This window comes from Rhipicephalus microplus, chromosome 9 (assembly GCF_043290135.1).
Source record: "Rhipicephalus microplus isolate Deutch F79 chromosome 9, USDA_Rmic, whole genome shotgun sequence".
NCBI lineage: Eukaryota > Metazoa > Arthropoda > Arachnida > Ixodida > Ixodidae > Rhipicephalus > Rhipicephalus microplus.
This window is the reverse complement of record NC_134708.1, coordinates 120,155,519-120,174,690: the sequence shown is the minus strand read 5'-3', so window position 1 is coordinate 120,174,690 and position 19,172 is coordinate 120,155,519. Positions and strand designations below refer to the sequence as shown.

Sequence of the window (19,172 nt, the reverse complement as noted above, 5' to 3'; positions counted from 1 at the left end):
GGGCATCGAATGCGAACCGAAGATGTTTGAAGGGCACAGCACTCTCCACCAAAATGTTAAGGCGTTTATTAGCCGGCCCACAGCGAGCAAGCACAATGGCGACAGTAACGGCCAAGCACGGGCTCTCAGCGTGAGCGGCGTCCTTGTTGGGTAGCCCCACTAGAAGGTACTCAAGAGTTCGACCCATTTCATAGTTCGGAGGCTTCGCTACAATATATATATATATATATATATACAAATGTCAATTTATAAGTTGATTGCTTGATGCTTTGTTAGTTGCAATAAATTGTTGCATCTGAATGAATCTGAGAATTATTGAATTTTGGCATGTCAAGAACTTTGCTGTTCTTGCTCAAAGTATAACAGTTTCATTCTTAAACAACTCATTATAAGGTAGCGCTGTCAGAGGAGTCCGGGCCCCTTTAAAAACTGTTGATGCGTAGACCTCGATGGAGAACGCCACTGTTTCATGCGCACTTACCGCTGTATGTTAAAAGCAGTTGTCATGTGAGGGTACTTTATTTATTACGAAATGCAGAATTATTAGCAGCATTTTTATTTGACATTTAAACAATGCTTTAAGACATTTAAGACAAGGTTAGACACGTTCTGCTCTAATATTTTGTAGCCGCAATGCTTGAACACTAGAATGCAAAGGTCAGCACGTTTACTGTTTTCTGCTGATAAGTGTAGGCATCCTACCAAAGTTACTCTGCTTTGCGGGACGCTTTCATTGTGCGATGATCTTATATACAAATGGAGACGAAAAACGTGCGAAGCAACCTAATACCCCTGTCAAATGACCACCACCGAACTCTGTTAAACTCAATCCTCGCAAAGCTTCCTTCGGGAGTTCGACGAGGGTGGAGCTAAGCCCATGTCACGCGGTGATTTTACAAACTTTAGCCAGAAGCCTCAAGAAGCCCATATAGCACTGCTGCCCTGCTGAATGCAAAATTTCGGGTCTAATCACTCTGAACACAATTTAAGTCGTACGTTTGACCGTATAAAGTATATTTTATTCACGTCTAAACAAGTAGAGCTGTTTTGGCATTTATCCCAGACGCCTAAACCTGCGAGCATGTTGACAATAATGTTCACAGAAGGGCTGGCAACACTGCACGTTTGCTTTGGTACCCGTTTTCTGTACGTAGGCCGATTGTGAAACATACTTGATGCTGTCGCTGAGCTTTTTGAAGTTGCGCTAGCAGGTATAGCGCAATTTCAATGTCCTTTGAAATATTCGGTGCGAACGGGTCTTGTGTTCGGTACACGAAGCCATTGCTGCGGATGGGTTACAAAAGTTCGCATCTAGTACCGGAACAGCGACCGGTGGCGACGAAGGAGGAAGAAAACCCATGTCAACCACTGCTACGCATTTTGACAGTGTTAAAGTAAAATAAAGAGCACAGCAGCAATAAGAGGACCTTTGATCATCGTCTTTAGGAGTTGAACGCGATAGCGATATCCTGTACCTAGTGCGTACTTCAATCACTTAGTGCATGAAACCTTTTAAAAAGCGCTATGCACCCACTACGTGGCCTCACGGAAGGAGACTTAGTTGCATGTGTGCCTTTTGTAGTGGGTGACCAGCTTTGAACCACGAAGTCATGATGCCCGCTGAATATGAACGCTTGCAGCATGCATTAGTGTTGCAATATGTTATGTTGTATTGTGAAGATTGTATACAGGATGCATGTGTTTGTAAAGCATAAAAGTTACTTTCACTACATTTCCAAGCATAGGAAGTTATTTTTACTGCATTCGCATGCAGACACATGACCGTGTGGTAGAACATCCGTTTGCCACGCAAACAACCAGGGTTTGATCCTCAGAAGAGCTAAAGTTTGGACTAGTTTATGCGTAGTCATTCGTACAAGTTTTAAAGACGATAGTCTTTCTCGGAGACTTTCGACGCAAAAATTTTGGTCTGTCTGTCTGTCTGTCTGTCTGTCTGTCTGTCTGTCTGTCTGTCTGTCTGTCTGTCTGTCTGTCTGTCTGTCTGTCTGTGTCTGTCTGTGTCTGTCTGCCTGCCTGCCTGCCTGTCTGTCTGTGCCTTTGTCTGTTTGTCTACTCTTAACAGCACCGGGTAAGTGAAACAGCCGACCCCATTCGCAGCGCCCACCAATGTTGCTCAAGATTTAGCGTTCATACTTGTACCATTGTCAATTAAAAAGCAGTTATTGCGTATGTCTGAGGCACCATAACAAGACGTACGTAATTTGCTTGCGCGTCTTTTACAAGAAAAGGCATGCATAAGTAATTTTAAGGGCTGTAGCGCTTAACGCGCTGCGCTGACCATGCAATGCTTGCATGAAAAGGCGAGTGTTACCGACGCTATGGTAAGACAACATGGTGGTGATCCTACCCGTCGCCTTGCGTTCCACACCTTATCATTTCTGAGACAGGTGTGCGCACCCGTCTCAGAGCCACGTGGTTCGTTTTTCAAGAAAACTGCCAGATGACTAATGTCTCATGTGTGACGTGTTGATGCGCTCGTTCGCCTCCGCTGCACGCTCCAGGCACTATAACGCAGCGCCTCCAGAATACCATTCACCAATTTTCTTGCGCAGAACATCAAATATGTGTTTTGTTCACTCTCTGCACACGCAAGACTATCGTCTTTCGACGACAGTTACAGATTACATGCAGATACGGAACCAATTTTTTTTGACAATGCACCTTTATAGCAAAAAAAAAAAGACAAGGTAGACATAAAGAGCGCTGTCTCTGAAACAAGTTTTTTGTTTTTTGATGAAGCGAAAGAATGGGCCACGTTCAAACAGGGCAATGCTGCATGGTCGGCCCCTATTCCAAGGCACCGCTTGCTCTCGCCATGTTTTTATCCCTCCCGACTAGCCTCAGATGACCCCCCAAAGGCCGGGCTAGACAGCATTGCCTCCCACATCTCTCTGCTGTTGGGGAGGTTGGAGACATGGTATTCCTACCCGGACTTTCACGTTTATTTTATTTTTCGTCAGTAATTATTTTGTCTGCAACATTCTTAATTTTTAGGTTGCGAATAACATTGTAGTTTTTCGCTCACAACCAACCACGTTGACGCCGACTGCGAAACGACCTCTTGAACGCGTTATTAACCCTGAGTTTCAGAGATGTAAACACAGTGGTGCGCTCGGATAGGATGGCTGGCACGGACTCGGAGATACGCGCGCGCTTTCTCTCTCGCACGACGACCATTGATACGTGTCACTCGCGATGTATTAACTCGAGGCTAGACCAAGGAGGTTCAAATAAATCTTGCGCGAGTTGAGGCCGCATATGCATACTGTTACAGCAGCTGTGATCAAATGGTTTTTTTTACAAGAGGTGAGCGATGGTCGTTCGCGGCAGCGCACTGCGATCGTGCCAAGACTCTTCGTCTTCCTCTCCCTGTCTTCTCTGCCTTTTACTAGTCCGTTATGCTCCCCCGCGAGCAGACGAAGCCAGTAGGGCGAGTTATGATGCACAAGGAGGGTAAAAAGGTTTCAGGCGAGCAATGTGAGTGAGCTGCGTTCTGCTCGAACGTCGACCATTGGACAAAAGACAAGACATACGTAAGACATACGTAAGACATACGTATGACATACATACATACATAACACACATACATACATACGTACATACGTACATACGTACATACATACGGACATACATACATACGTAAGACATACGGACAAAAGACATACGTAAGCGAGCTGGCTGAGACGCTCCAAAACTACAAATAGGCCTGAATATCGTGACATAAGCTTTTGACACAATCCACGCTTGCATTGCGGTGTCCAAAACAACACCAAGTCACCTTTTTTGAATAACACCGGTTCGTAACGGTCGTCGTATCGTTCCTTCGAACGACGTTGAGAGGCCAGAGTCCGAAGACGAGCGATTCAACGGGCTTCTTCCGCGAGGCACAGGGTGTTCGATACAGAGTCGTCATTGTGTAGAATGAAGGGTAAGAAAGTGTCTAGAGAGCTTAGTGGCAATCTGGCGTACAACAAATAAAATGGGCTGAAGTTCGTCGTTTCATGTTTCGCCGTGTTGTACGCATACGTGATAAGAGGCAGCACTTCATCCCAGCTCTTGTGATTGGAAGAAACGTACATGGCAAACATGTTGGTCAGCGGTCTGTTTGTCCGTTCAACTAGGCCATTCGTCTGCGGATGATATGGTGTGGAATGACGAAAACGTGTCGCGCACATGCGTAGTAATTATTCAACGACATCAGCAGTGAACTGGCGGCCACGGTCGCTGATAATAACATGCGGTGGGCCATGGCGAAAGACCATACAGTGGAGCAGGAGGACTGCTACGCATGCAGCGGTAGAAGAGGAAATGGCTGCGGTTTCGGCATATCGCGTAAGATGATCTACGCAGACGATTATCCAACGGTTCTAATTGTAAGATAACGATAATGAATTCATAATGTCAATTCCTACTTGTTCATAAGGCGTGCTGGGTGGTGTTATTGGCTGAAGGAGACCTGGTATAGCGGTGGCCGGGCGCTTGTGACGTTCGCACGTCTCGCTGCTAGGGAAGTAACGCTTCGTTGTTTCGTACATCTTGGGCCTGTAAAATCGTTCTCGCGTGCGGTTGAGTGTTCGTATGAAACCCTAATGACTGGATGTCGCATCGTCATGCATAGCACGTACAACATTGGAGCGAAGGCTCTCGGGGACAACTACAAGAAAACGTGCTCCAGGTCTGGAGTGTTTAGTTTTATAGAGCAACTTGTCTCGGACCGTAAAGTGACCGCTGTGTTGGGAGGCCCGTGGACGACAAAAATAGAATCCAGGTTGAGATCGTTGCGTTGTTCTCTCTGGAAGTCAATCGCTTTGGGGAACATCCTTGTAACAGCAGCAAGGCAGTCGTCAAAATGCTCAGCATCGCAGTCGGCAGTCGCAAGAGGAATCCGGGAGAGGCAGTCTACGTCAGCATGACGACGGCCACTCTTTTACGACACCGTAAAGTCATATTCCTGAAGTCGCAGCGCCCAACGTGCGAGGCGGCCAGAGGGGTCACGCAACCCAACGAGGCAGCATAACGAATGGTGATCAGTAATTATCTTAAATTGCCTCCCGTAAAGATAACAACGAAACTTCTGTACGGCGAAAACAGCTGCCAGACATTCCTGTTTAGTAACTGTGTAATTGCGTTCAGATTTGCTCAGACAACGGCTGGAATAGGCCACGACATGCTCTGCGTCATTGTGACGTTGTAAAAGCACCGATCCTACAAGAGTGGCGATGTGGGCTTGTTGGTGAAACATTTAAAAGCAATTTGTGTAGCGCGAGGCGAAAAAAACGAACACAGGGAAGAATAGACTGAGAAGACAGAGCGCTACTATCAACAACATGTTTATTTTCGACCTCCAAGCTGCTTTTAAGCCATAATCGTCAGGCGACCAAGCAGATAAGCACGTGTAATTCAGATACATGCACGGCAATGCCATCTACCTACAGGATAAAACGATAAATAGGACAACAAAACCTCACAGATAAAATCACGTATCACTGCGTACGCAGGAACGCCAGTTCCTTGGGTGACAAGGCAACCTTGTCACCCAAGAAACTGGCGTTCCTGCGTACGCAGTGATACGTGCTTTCATCTGTGAGGTTTTGTTGTCCTATTTATTGTTTTTTCTTGTAGGTAGATGGCATTTTCGTGCATGTATCTGAATTACACGTGCTTATTTGCTTGGTCGCCTGACGATTATGGCTTAAAAGCAGCTTGGAGGTCGAAAATAAACATGTTGATAGTAGCGCTCTGTCTTCTCAGTCTATTCTTCCCTGTGTTCGTTTTTTCGCCTCGCGCTACACAAATTGCTTTCAACCGATCCTACGCCTATTCCATTAGCATCCGTGTGGACCTCAGTCGGGCAAGATGGATCGAAGTGACGCAACAGTGGAGCTGCCGTTAGTACAAACTTAATTTGTGAGAATTCGGCGTCACACTCTGGTGTCCAGTAGAAGGTTGCATCCTGTTGCAAGATGCTTGCCAGCGGGTACACGATCTCCGCAAATCGTGGAACAAAACACCAAAAATATGAGCATAGGCCGACAAATGAGCGAAATTCTCGTGTGGACTGCGGTGGTTTAAAAGAGCCATCCTTGTCGACCAAGTGCCCCAGCACCAGAGTCTGACGTTCGCCGAAGCAACATTTTTTGGAACCAGCTCAGCTTTTTCGATCCAGTCGAGAACAAGACAGAGACAGTTGTTAGGTTCCTCAAACGTACGGCCAAAGACCGCAACATCGTCAAGGTAGCACATGCATATCTCCCATTTTAGATCACGTAATACTGCGTCAAAAAATCTTTCAAAGGTGGCTGGAGCATTACGAAAGCTAAAATGCATGACATTAAATTCAAATAGGCCATGCGGAGTTACGAAAGCAGTCTCTTCTTTGTCGCCAGGTTCCATAGGTATTTTCCAATAACCGGACCACAAATCGAGCGTTGAAAAATTGGAAGCGGCATGCAAGCAATCTATGACGTCATCAATCCGCAGTAAGGGATATACATCTTTCTTCGTCACAGTGTTTAGATGCCTGTATTCTACGCAGAATCTCCAGAAACCATCCTTTTTCCTGACAAGAATTACCGGGGCTGCCCATGGGCTGCACGACTTTTGGACGACACCTTTGTTCAGCATGTCCTTTACTTTTTCGGCGATTACTTTGCGCTCAGAGGATGACACTTGGTAAAGCGTTTGGCGGATGGGGTGTACAGAGCCGGTGTCTATTCTGTGACGAGCGTGGTACGAGGGTATCTGAAGGGGTGCATGTCCATGTTTTGAAGTCGAAAGCAGCAACATGCCGGGAAAGGACCTGCACCACCACTTGCCGTACCCTTGTACTGAGAGTCTTGCTGATCATACCGAGCATTAGATCTTCATTATGGCGAATATTACAAGGAAAGAGGTGGTGAGGTCCGCAACTAGTGCTGCTATCGAGCTGCATGAGGCTTCATCGAAGAGAGCTATCTTCATCCCGCGAGGAAGCCCAACCGGCGTGGCAGAACAGTTCAGCGCCCACAATGTTGCTACTCCTTTTGTCATGCAAGCAACAGAACAGGGCACAAGTATGTCGTTTTTAGAACAGTTCTTGCATAGATGCCCCACTACGAGGCCAACGCAAGCAGCATCAACCGCTGTGGAAGAGACTCGAACAGGTGTCAGGCACCAAGATGGTGCTATACTTCATCAATCACACTAAGTGTGTTCCTGTGTTTGCCACGGTAGTCTTCCAAGGAAAGCGACGATAGAAATACATTGTTTAATAATATTTCCCCACCACCACAGTTGAAGGAAGCATCGCATTGCTCCAGAAAATTGATACCAAGAAGGACATCGTGCGAACAACGAGATACAAGTTGAAATTCGGATACAAATACTTTTCCAGCCAATGAAACACTGACAACACATACACCACGAGGATTAAGCCACTCGCCGCCTACACCACGAAAGGTGATTGTATCATTCCGTGAAAACATAACTTTGCAACCTAAGCGGTTTCTGAAAGGGAGGCTCATCACAGACACAGTCGTCCCAGTGTTAACTAACGCCATCGTTGGTATCATCAATCAACAGATTCATTTTTTATATCATAATAATATGCAGAGGTATATCTTGAAAAGGCCGTCCGGCGACCTCACCTCCATTGGCCGCGGATGTAAGTTTCCTGGTGGCGAAGAAGAACGGCGCAGAGAAGACGGCGAGCGACGAGAACGGTTGGATTGTGGTTTCTAACTCCACTGGGATGCTGGCGAATCGCTGTGTCTGGCCTCACGCGAAAAACGGTGCCTTGGAAGCAAGTATGTGGTTCGAAGGTCATATGATTTGCGGCCACAAGTGACAACTGTCTAACCACTGCTTTCTACCGTTTTAGCATTGCAAAGTACGCCTCGTGCTGACTGCCGCCTGGCTGCTTATCGAAGATAGAAGATAAAGCGATCTTGACCGTGCCATCTCCGTGACGCTGACCAACCACGTGATGTCAGCGATGACAGCGCCTTCAGACCCATAAAACCGAAGCGAAGCGACGAACCACCGGGATTTGCGGCCACAAGTGGCAACTGTCTAACCACTGCTTTCTACCGTTTTAGGTATGAATTTTTATTGTTATAGCTGCTACTGAATTTTATGTGGCCTGCAGATCCCTCTTTTTGAACATGGGTATTGATGTGTGTAGTTATCGTGCTCGCATTGGTTTGTTCTTTGCTTGCCGAATGCCTAAATGTTTCTTCGGCAGCCGTTTCTCTGCCGGATCAGGTCTTATCCGTGTACTCAGCCCTAGGCCCTTGACTCTCTTGCTGTCAATGTGTCTTGCATTGCTACTGCTTTGTGCTGGCGACGTGGAGGCAAATCCCAGTCCTAAGATCGAGGATGTTCTCAGCTTGCTAAAAAAGTGTCATGATGAAACCACGTACAGCTTAACTGAAATCAAACAGCAGATCACGAGCAATGAGTGCCGCCTCTCAAGCCTAGAAAACACCGTTCACAAAGTATCGGACCTGACAGGAAACGTTGAAACTGTCATCGACACAGTTCAGGAAGTAAAATAAAATATTTGCAAGACGAACGAAGGTCTTGCTGACGTCGTGGACGATATGAACAATCGAATGACGCGAAATAACCTTATAATCAAAGGCCTTCCAGAAGAAGAGCACGAAGGGTATGCAGAGTCTGAAAGAATAGTCAAAAAATTCTTTTCAACACATCTGAAAATTGAAGCTGGTGACATCGAACGTGCTCATAGATTAAGAAAACCCCGACCACACTTTAACTGCCCTATCATAATGAAGTTTTTGAACTTCAAATCGAAATTTGAAGCTCTGTCTAGCGCCCCAAAGTTGAAAGACCTACAAAAGCCCAAAGTCTGGCTTGAGGAAGATTTCTCGCCAAAAGTCCAACTTGCCAGAAAGAAGTTACGCGACTACGCTAAGGCTCAACGTAAAGGCGATGAAAAATATACGGTGCGTTTTAACAAGCTTCAGATGCATGGTTCTACATTCTGTTACGACTCGGTAAATGATTGCGTTGTCATGGTGTCAACAAATAAACAAAGCCCTCCTGAATAACCCTGTAAAACACGTCACCACACGCCAAACTTGTCAAAATCGGTCTTGGTACTTTTGTTTAATTTTCGCAGCGTTTAGAAAAAGATTGATGCAATAAACGCCCTCGTGTACACGTGCTCAGCTGATATAGTCGTAGGTACGGAATCATGGTTGACCGAGGACGTAACAAACAGCGAACTTTCGTTTCAATAATCGTTTGTTCTGTTTCGTAAAGGTAGAATGGGTGGTCGATGTGGTGGCGTTATTATTGCCATAAAAGAAATCTATCAGCCATCGCTTCTTCCCTCAGATTCCCCTCTTGAAATTGTCTGGGTTTCATTATATTTCGATCACATTCATTGCATAATTGGTGCCTATTACCGACCCCCTGATTACCGGCAGGATTTTGTTGAACTTCTTCAGGAAGCCATTGATTCCATTCTCCTCAAGTTTCTTAATTGTTTTCTAATACTTGGTGGCGACTTTAACTACCCTTCAATGAACTGGTCCACTTTATCTGTCCCGGCTCATCCTAATCGCCATGAACAGCTTAACTTTCTGTGCCTTCTCCATTATCACAATCTTAACAGATTGTGCAGGAACCAACACGTGACAGCAATATTTTAGACCTTATAATAACCAATCATCCCGACAGCACAAAAGTTGAGATCTTAGAAGAAATAAGTGATCATAAAACAGTTCACTGCTCTCTGCCTCTTCCGCATGCCAAGAAAACAAACGTCTGAAAAATATACTTAACTACGCACGCGCAGACACTGATAAGCTTAACAGATTGCTGGAATTTTTTTTGAATGAATTTATATTTAACTTTCCCAATCAGTCTACTGAAAAAAAATGGTGCTTATTGCGTGACAAATTAAAAGAAATAGTACGTCTTTGTTTGCCGGTGATTACAATAACTGAAAGAGCGGATGATCCATGGTTCACCCGCGACATTAAAAGATGGCTTAAAAAAAAGAGAGCGTACACTAAAGCGTCGAGAACGAACGCGTCGGAGGACTGGCAAAAATATAAAAACGTTTACAAACAAACAGAAACCGCAATTTCTGAAGCGAAAAATAAGTACTGCAATGACACGCTACCTAACATGTTCAAAACTGACCCTAAGAAGTTCTGGAGCACTGTAAATTCCAAGAAAAGAGAGTCGGTGCCAGCACTCTGTGGAAAGGATGGCAACACCCTGAGCTTAGCAGGCTGTGCTGAAAAACTTGACCTTTTTTTTTCTGAAGTTCACACAATCGAGAGACCGCTCGATAACAACCTAAATTTGCCACAGCTAACTATCTCTAATCAATTTTCTCCCATCACAATTACTGGACACGGTGTAGCTTGTGCAATAGATCGTTTAGCTCTTAAAACCAGCCCCGGCCCTGATGATATTAGCGCTAAGCGTTTAAAACTAACCAGCCACTTCTCAGCCACTTTGCTCACGTTAATTTTTCAACAATCTTTAGATATTGGTTGCTTACCAGAGGACTGGAAATCTGCTTACATAATCCCAATATTCAAATCTGGTGATAATACTCAGCCCAATAGCTACAGACCAATCTTTTTCACGTCCATATGCTGCAAACTTCTCGAACATATCCTGTTCACAAATATAATGGCTTATGTTAATTTAAATAACTTGCTCCTAAACAACGAACACGGTTTTTGTCAAAATTTCTCATGTCATTCGCAACTTTTCGAATTAATTACTGACCTTAATTCTGTGCTTAACTCTTCCTGTCATGTCGATGCCATATTTATTGATTTCTCAAAGGCATTTGATAGGGTCCCCTACAAACGTTTAGAACTAAAAATTGCAATCTGAAGCTTGAAAACTATACAACACAATGGATACTGGAATTTCTTACTAACCGCTCCCAATCTGTAAAGCTTAATAGCTACATCTCGAACCCTACTAGCGTTTTATCCGGTGTTCCCCAAGGCTTGGTTCTTGGTCCTCTTTTGCTCTTAATTTACATTAATGACATAGCATGTAACATAAGTTCGAAAATTCGGCTATTTGCAGACGACTGCGTTATTTACAAAGAAATAACTCGCCCTACCGATAATACCACTTTACAATCTGACCTCGATAGGCTGGCCGAGTGGTGCGACACGTGGCAGATGGTAATTTATATAGAGAAAACTAAGCACTTGGAGTTTAGTTCTGCTCTAATACCTTTGAATAAGTTATACACCATAAAGGACATTCGAATTGATTCAGTACAATCCCATAAATATCTTGGGGTATTTTTCACAGCCAATCTAAACTGGACCACTCACATTGAGCATATCACTACTAAAGCAATAAAAAAAAACTTGGCATCCTCAAAAGGCAATTATACCTTGCCAACAAAGAAACCAGACTGCGTGCATACGTTTCCCTGATAAGACCATCGCTGGAGTTTGCTTTAATAATATGGCACCCTCACACTGAAAAGTTAACTTACCTGGTTGAATCAGACCAAAACAAAGCTGCGGGCTTCATAACGTCGTCATACTCACCGTATGAAAGCGTAAGTTTCATACTGAAATCGCTTAATCTGCCCTCCCTTGCCACGCGCCGTAAACTTGCAAGGCTATCTAATTTTCACTCGCTCTTCCACAACAACTCCCAGTTTGCGCGCAAGCATATTCTCCCGCCATCACACATTTCAGCCCGTGTTGATCACCCTAACAAAGTTAATCCCATCTTCCCGAGAACAAAAACATACCAAAATTTGCCCTTAGCCCTGTCAATAACCAACAGGAATTCCTTGCCAGCTGATGTAGCCATTCTAACAGAATCATCATCTTTTCTGAAAGCGGTAAAAGTGTTCTTAGAAGTTCCAATCGATTAATGTAGTTATGCGGTGGTGTTGTTTTTGTGAATTACTTGAATATTTTGTGTGTGTTATTCGCGCCTACACTTGTTACCTGGAGCCTATTGTATTTTGTTAACGTACCTTTTCTTCTGCTGAGTTTATATATATGTTTTTTATTATTCTTATCACCACTGTTGTGTGTACTCTTTTTTTCAATTTTTTCCATTTAAGCTTCATATAATGATGCTTCTGAATATTTAATGTATTTTACACATGTTGAAAATTTTCCTAATCCCCCCCTTTGTCATGCCCTCCCGGGTCCTTAGGGAATGTAAATAAATAAATAAATAAGTGAAGCACTGGGTCTTGGTGGTGAACACAAGGCTGATGTCCTTCGTGATTGACGGCGTTGTTGGTGGCAATACCGAGTAATATGTCCATTGAAACCACAGTTGTAGCACACGACAGGGTCACGGTTTATATTATATTCATCGGAACAAATCCTGGGCCGCTGCTGTCAGCGAGGAAGTTTGTTATCATGTGAAGAACGAGTTCTCGCCACTCTCTGGAATTTATTGTATTCGTCGTAAGTTGCATCTTGGTAGTAAGGTCGGTACTGTCCTTGCTGCAGCGGGACATAGTCCGGCTGAGAGTCCTGAGTATAAGAGCGTGGCTGTCCTCGTCGTGATCGAGCGTCATAGGCAGGGCCTCTATCGTAGAGACGTGGCTGATACTGAGGTGTGGCATCAGAATCCTCAAGGCCCTCTGCCACTGGGTGCAAGGAGAATGAAGCAATGTTTCGCTCGAACTCTGGTGGCAGGTAGGGGGGATGAGTGCTTGGGTGTGCCACTTGCGCGTACAGGCCGAGTTCTTCACGTATTATTTGCCAGATCGTTTATGCAACATCAAGCGCCTGATTGCTGTCTATATTCGCGATAGTCGTCACATTGGCTAGCCTGCCAAACTTCGGCATGATGCGCCTTGTCTTTAGTTGCTCAAAAGTGCGGCAATGGCGAATGACATCGGCGACAGATCTCAAGGTGTCTTTCGCGATAAAGAAACTGTAAACATCCTCGGCAATTTCATTTAGAATGTGCCCGACTTTGTCTTCCTCAGACATTCCGGATTCAATGATCCTACATAGCTTTATGACTTCCTCAATGTAGGTCGTGAGAGTTCCACCTGGCACTTGAGCGCGTTGCATTAGCGTCTGTTCTGCTCTTCTTTTTCGTTGTTGGGTCGCCGAAACGCTCTTTCATCTCAGAAACAAATCTATCCCACGTCGTTAGCGTTTCCTCCCGATTCCCGTACCACTTTAGTGCAGTATCTGTCAGAAAGAACGCGACGAACAAAAGCTGAGAAGCGGCATCCCATTTGTTGGCGGTGCTCACTCGTTTGTAATAGATGAGCCAAGCCTCGACGTCTTCATCTGTTCTGCCGGTGAAAGGACGAGCATCTCCCAGCAGTTGTGGAGCCGAACTGGTCGGCGCAGAAGTCGAGAGGGGTTGGTGTTCATCTGCGTTGTGGGACATGTCCAGTCCTGATGGATTCAGTGGAAGTCCAGCAAGGTGACAGCTCTATCGAAGAACTTGCGGTTATACCTCCGTCTTCGGGTGTCGATTACCCAGCACCTGCACCACAACTGTAACAGCGAGCTGTGATGAAATGTTTTTTTTACAAGAGAGGAGCGGTGGTCGTTCGCGGCAGTGCACTGAAATCGTGCTAAGACTCTTAGTCTTCCTTTCCTTCTCTTCTCTGCCTTTTACTAGTCCGTTAAAATACCAATCGGGTGCAAGGAAGCCGTGGCGGCCATCTTGCCATAGGCAAGATAAGATTGCTAAAGTGCGCCCACAGCGTCTTTCCACCATGGTTTTGGATGATTATGGAGAGTATCAAGTAGTAAATTTTCAATAATAACAAACCAAATGGCAAACAAGAAGGCAGTCGACCTTATTCTGTTTCTCTAATCGTTTTTTTGCAAGAATGCACACCGGTGAGGGGTATGTAACGCTGATTTCAAAAAGAAGCATAGTAGTGAGAGCTTAGCTCACTTTCTCGGCATTCATTTTCTTGTTTAGTTTTATCTACATGTGACGGAATCCTATGCATAAGTAGTTTTCGACCACTTTCTTGCGCGGAATAGAAAAGTGGGTGTCCCGTACTTCGCATATACAAACGGTTATGCTCATAAGAAAAGTATGTACGAGAAAAAGCTGCAGTGATCCCTCCCCCCCCCCCCCTAATCTCACAATTAGGCTTTTGATTCTTATTCCTTCTATTTTAGCTTGAAGATTTGGTTTTTAGCTTGAAGATTACTTGGTTCACTACAATTTTCCGTGGTAGAATTTTTTTCTGGAGCTGTTTTAGCTCCCCTTAGGAAACACGAATCACTTTTTTTGTAAGAGCTGCCGTGTAGTCGATGCAACTCTCACATCTTCAGGTTGAATACAAATACGGCGCGAGTATCCGTGGGTTGTGATTCCTCGTCGCAATTAGTTGCACCACGAGCAATGCACAGTTCAGACATTGGTTTTCGCTCGCTGCACATCACATACCAAAATTAAAAGCATGAATGTAAGAAAAAGTGACAGGTCCCCATGTGTTGCTCGAATAATGTTAACTATCCTCGTGGTAGCGAGCTAAGCTTCAAATAACAACTAAGAAGCAGGGGCGTAGCCAGGGATTGGCACACCAAGCCCATGCCCCTTCTTCCCCTGCGTCCCCCCGAAAGTGTTTCGCCATGACATAATGACATAGAGAGCGAAAAATGGTGATCTCAAGGAGGTGCACCTCCCGAGAACAACAGAAGCCCCCCCCCCCCACACACACACACGCAAAAAGAAATTTTTGCCTACACAGAGTTTATGAATATACTAGTTGGTGAATAGACTATAATAGCTCACAGAACACTCATTTCTTCCGTAACGTGCACTATGAGCTACTCTTGCTACGCCGCTGCAAGTAATCGAAAACTAAAGGACGGAGACGCCTATTTAATTTCAACGAATAGCCACCGGTGTGTTATTTTCCCACTCGCTTACCACTCTAGTGGTATCAACCAGCACAAGAATCTGTACGATGGACATTGCAGGTGTTTCAACAACGCAGTCGGTAAACTTGAGGTTCCCAGTCCTGAACAGTTGTCACAATTCGGCAAGTGCCTCTAACATATGTGATAACTATATTTTGGTACTAGTCATCCCGTCATATAATTCAACAGTGTTCAACAAGTGTTCAACAGCACACCCCGAAGTGCTTCGAGCATTTTGGTACTTAAGAAACCCGTTAGGAAAAAAAAATGACCGTGAGATATGTGAATACAGGCTGAGAGCTATCAACATATGCATGTGTTCCGGCATAGAGTTTTCATCAAGCTCGCAATATGATACTCACAGCTGGCACATTACCCCAGAAAACCTGTCCGCTTGATCTATGTAGACTTAAGAAAGGCACAATGTATTCATTACAGCGTCCGGACGCTATAAAACACCGGCGAATATCTGAAACATCTGGGCGGCTGCAGCCACTTGGGTTGCCGAATGCGCACTTTCTGCATTTGGCAATATGGCAGCACACGGCTTCACCTGAGAGCCACCCCCTCCACTCCGATAAATAAAACTTTAACCTTCTTGGGCTCGATAGCAAGCATTTAGGGCTCGCAATGCCGAAGCGGCACCAAGAAGTCGGCGAGCCAATCCGGTTGAGAGCTCGTGAAGTGGCGGCGAAACGACAACGAAGGCAAGCTGACGCGGACTCCAGATTTCGGGAAGCCTAGTCGAACTACAAGAAGTGTACGCTACCCAACTTGAATGGCGCTACCCAACTTGAATTCCTTGACCGCAGCTTCGGGCAGAGCTGTAAAGCGTGCGATCGTTTGTGATTTCATTACAACGTCCCCAAAAGCACAAACATTATCGTTAAATGTATCATTTAGAGAGGGCAATATACGGGAATTCACGGTGGTCTGATGATGCCCAGTGCTTCGCCCGATCATCATCATTTATTCTGTCGATATGCAGCAATATTTATTTTTCAAAATGGCGACACGATGACTTTTCGCGAGGCATTGTATGGAGGGTACGCGAATTTGTTTTCGCGTACTTGTACGCCTAAAGAAAACGCACTTGTACGTGCATTTCATTTTCGTGAAGCGCACCGTATGAGTGGATTACGCAGGAAAGAACGTTTATTATTGAAAAAAGTTCATTTTATTGACTGCAGCGGTTTTGCGTTCGCAAATGATTCCATAACCACGGATTACTGAGCACGAGAATACTCCGTTTCACCGCTGTTGAGGGTCACCGAACCTAATTTCCGAAAAGCTACATTTAACTTCCTTGACGTAAGGTACGCCATGTGGCACCGACCACATATCTATTGTCGTAAAGACGAGAAAGTTAAACGGAGTTCACAGGTGCTGTTGTGACAGAGGTATTACTGATGTTTGAACAGATCAATCACTGAAACGTTGGCGAAGCGAAACGGTCGTCGTTTTCTTCGGCTGAATACTGTCAATTGTTAATATCTCGTTACTAAATGCGAAGCATTTCTTAGCAAACTTCGGCGAGTTTAACCGTATCTATCTATCTATCTATCTATCTATCTATCTATCTATCTATCTATCTATCTATCTATCTATCTATCTATCTATCTATCTATCTATCTATCTATCTATCTATATATCTATCTATCTATCTATCTATCTATCTATCTATCTATCTATCTATCTATCTATCTATCTATCTATCTATCTATCTATCTATCTATCTATCTATCTATCTATCTATCTATCTATCTATCTATCTATCTATCTGTCTATCTGTCTGTCTGTCTGTCTGTCTGTCTGTCTGTCTGTCTGTCTGTCTGTCTGTCTGTCTGTCTGTCTGTCTGTCTGTCTGTCTGTCTGTCTGTCTGTCTGTCTGTCTGTCTATCTATCTATCTATCTATCTATCTATCTATCTATCTATCTATCTATCTATCTATCTATCTATCTATCTATCTATCTATCTATCTATCTATCTATCTATCTGTCTGTCTGTCTGTCTGTCTGTCTGTCTGTCTGTCTGTCTGTCTGTCTGTCTGTCTGTCTGTCTGTCTGTCTGTCTGTCTGTCTGTCTGTCTGTCTGTCTGTCTGTCTGTCTGTCTGTCTGTCTATCTATCTATCTATCTATCTATCTATCTATCTATCTATCTATCTATCTATCTATCTATCTATCTATCTATCTATCTATCTATCTATCTATCTATCTATCGCAAAATTACCGGTCCGAAGACGTTGAGCGCAGACGACCCGTTTATTTTTCATGGAGTTTAAGCTGTCCTGGTTCTTGTTCTTGTTCATCTATTGTCCGTGGCGCATACCCCCTGTGAGAGATTGGCCAAGAATGTAGTGGTTTTGTACAGTATTTTGTAGTGTTAGAATAATGGAGATTATATAATGGAAAAAATTACCGATGACGTAGGAAATTTTGGTGCTTGATCTAATGCACGTAATTATTTGAATAAAGAAACCAATTTATTCTTAAAATAGATACCTATATAATCTTGTACACACGTTAGAATAATACAGAATTATCAGTGAACCTATTAGTTTTACTTATATAGTCCTGGATGCCCATCCATACTGTCGCACTAGACAACCCAGAAATGGAAGCTGCACAAGACAGAATGACAGGCACAGATAAATCCATACCCATTCCACATAAAGGTATTTTACAAGGGTTTTCTTTATTGTGTTAAATCGCCTCTAGGTCTACCCCACTTCAATAGAACATTCTGCAACATCCTCCCAGGGGGGCTAGTATGAATCGCACGCATCGATGAGGCCTGGACCACTGCAGGTTGCTCCGATCAGGATTATTATTCAACATCGTCCCTGGGGGGCCGGGAAGAATCGCACCCACTGAGAGCGCAGTATGTGTTGAAGTGCACTTGCTTTGCAACCGGGAGTGCCTGCGCACTACGGCCGTTGATTCGCAGCTGTCGCACCCCTTGCCGTCTCCGGAACCAGTGCTGATGCGGCAGAGGCTAATCTTGACGTGCGTTAGGCTGAAGTACTCGCCGTGCAGAACTACGAAGACGGGATGCATGTTGTGGTGGTTGCCCGAAACGTGACTCTGGGACGAGTTGTTCAAGTCCGGCGTTACCAACACGCTGGCGCCGTTGACGCCGATACTCACGGCAGTGATGAGCATCAACCCGCTTGCCCGGCGTCTCAGCCTCTTCCAAGTTCCTGCTGCCAGAGACTGCGTGGTTAGGTTGATGGCACGTCTTTCCTGTGGAGACATCTTGGTCCTACACTGATATATCGTGGTGTTTGTTCGAGGTTAGTGAAAACACTGTAGCTCTCCTGATGGCACCAAAGCGCCATATTGAACATTTTTTGATGTGCGTTGCCGAAGGATTACGGCTCAAGAGAAAGAGTGCGCTAGATGGGTGCTTTTTGCTGTCAGACGACAAGGGCCCTTGTACCATCCAGCCAAACATTATCTCTGTCGCTGTTAGCGTGTCAGTTACGCGGTCGATTTTGCCGGAGTTGACCTTCCAATAGGTGTTAGATCCTGCCATGACAGTGATCTCGTCCGGTGTCCACGTATTTGGTTGAAGGCTATCAGCTGCGTTGTGCCCCTCTTCGTCGAATTGGTGCAAAATGTTGTGGTCGAGTGGTGGGCTTGTGACGGTGAGTATTTCCGGAATCATTCATGGTTCCACGGTTATTGCGGGTTCGTCGAACTGACTGCACAGTCGCACGTTCACACACTCTGTGCAGATTTGTCTTGATGACCTTGAGTAGCCGAATGTGACAATGGTAGCTATTCTTTTCGCGTGATGGTGCACGGAAGCATGTTTGACAGGTCTGTACGAATGTATGAGCGCTGACTGCCGCTATACAAAAGTAATTGCACAAGGAGTCATTGGTGTCCGAAATCTGTCTAATGTCTGCCTGTCTGTAATTATGCAGGAGTACAATCTGTGTGACTGTTTTGACCGATCGTGAGAGTTCGCATGATACCTGACGGGGTTTCGTGAGACGCGGGTGACTCAACATTTTGCCATGGATGTTCTGCTGGTATGGATAACTCGCACATGAGCCGTCAGGTGGCGTCGCTCGCAAGTACCACACCTAAGATTGCATGATTTCCTGCAAATCCTGGTGATGTGGTTTCGTGTTCCACAGTGGAAGCAACAATTGGTATGCTGTACCCTCGCCCGCTTCTCCTCGGTCGAAAGGTTGCCGTTGCACGCAGTGATCATGTGATCCTTGCTGTGGCAAAGTGGGCATGCTGGTCTAACAGGCAAGATAAACCCC

General features: G+C 44.9%; 1 protein-coding gene across 1 annotated transcript in view; it reads right to left on the bottom strand.

Annotated features, from left to right (window-relative positions):
- The window catches only part of LOC119164622 (ATP-binding cassette sub-family C member 2), a 121,297-nt gene that overhangs the window by 48,250 nt on the left and 53,875 nt on the right, over positions 1–19,172 (bottom strand). The gene's annotated exons all lie outside the window — the stretch shown is intronic.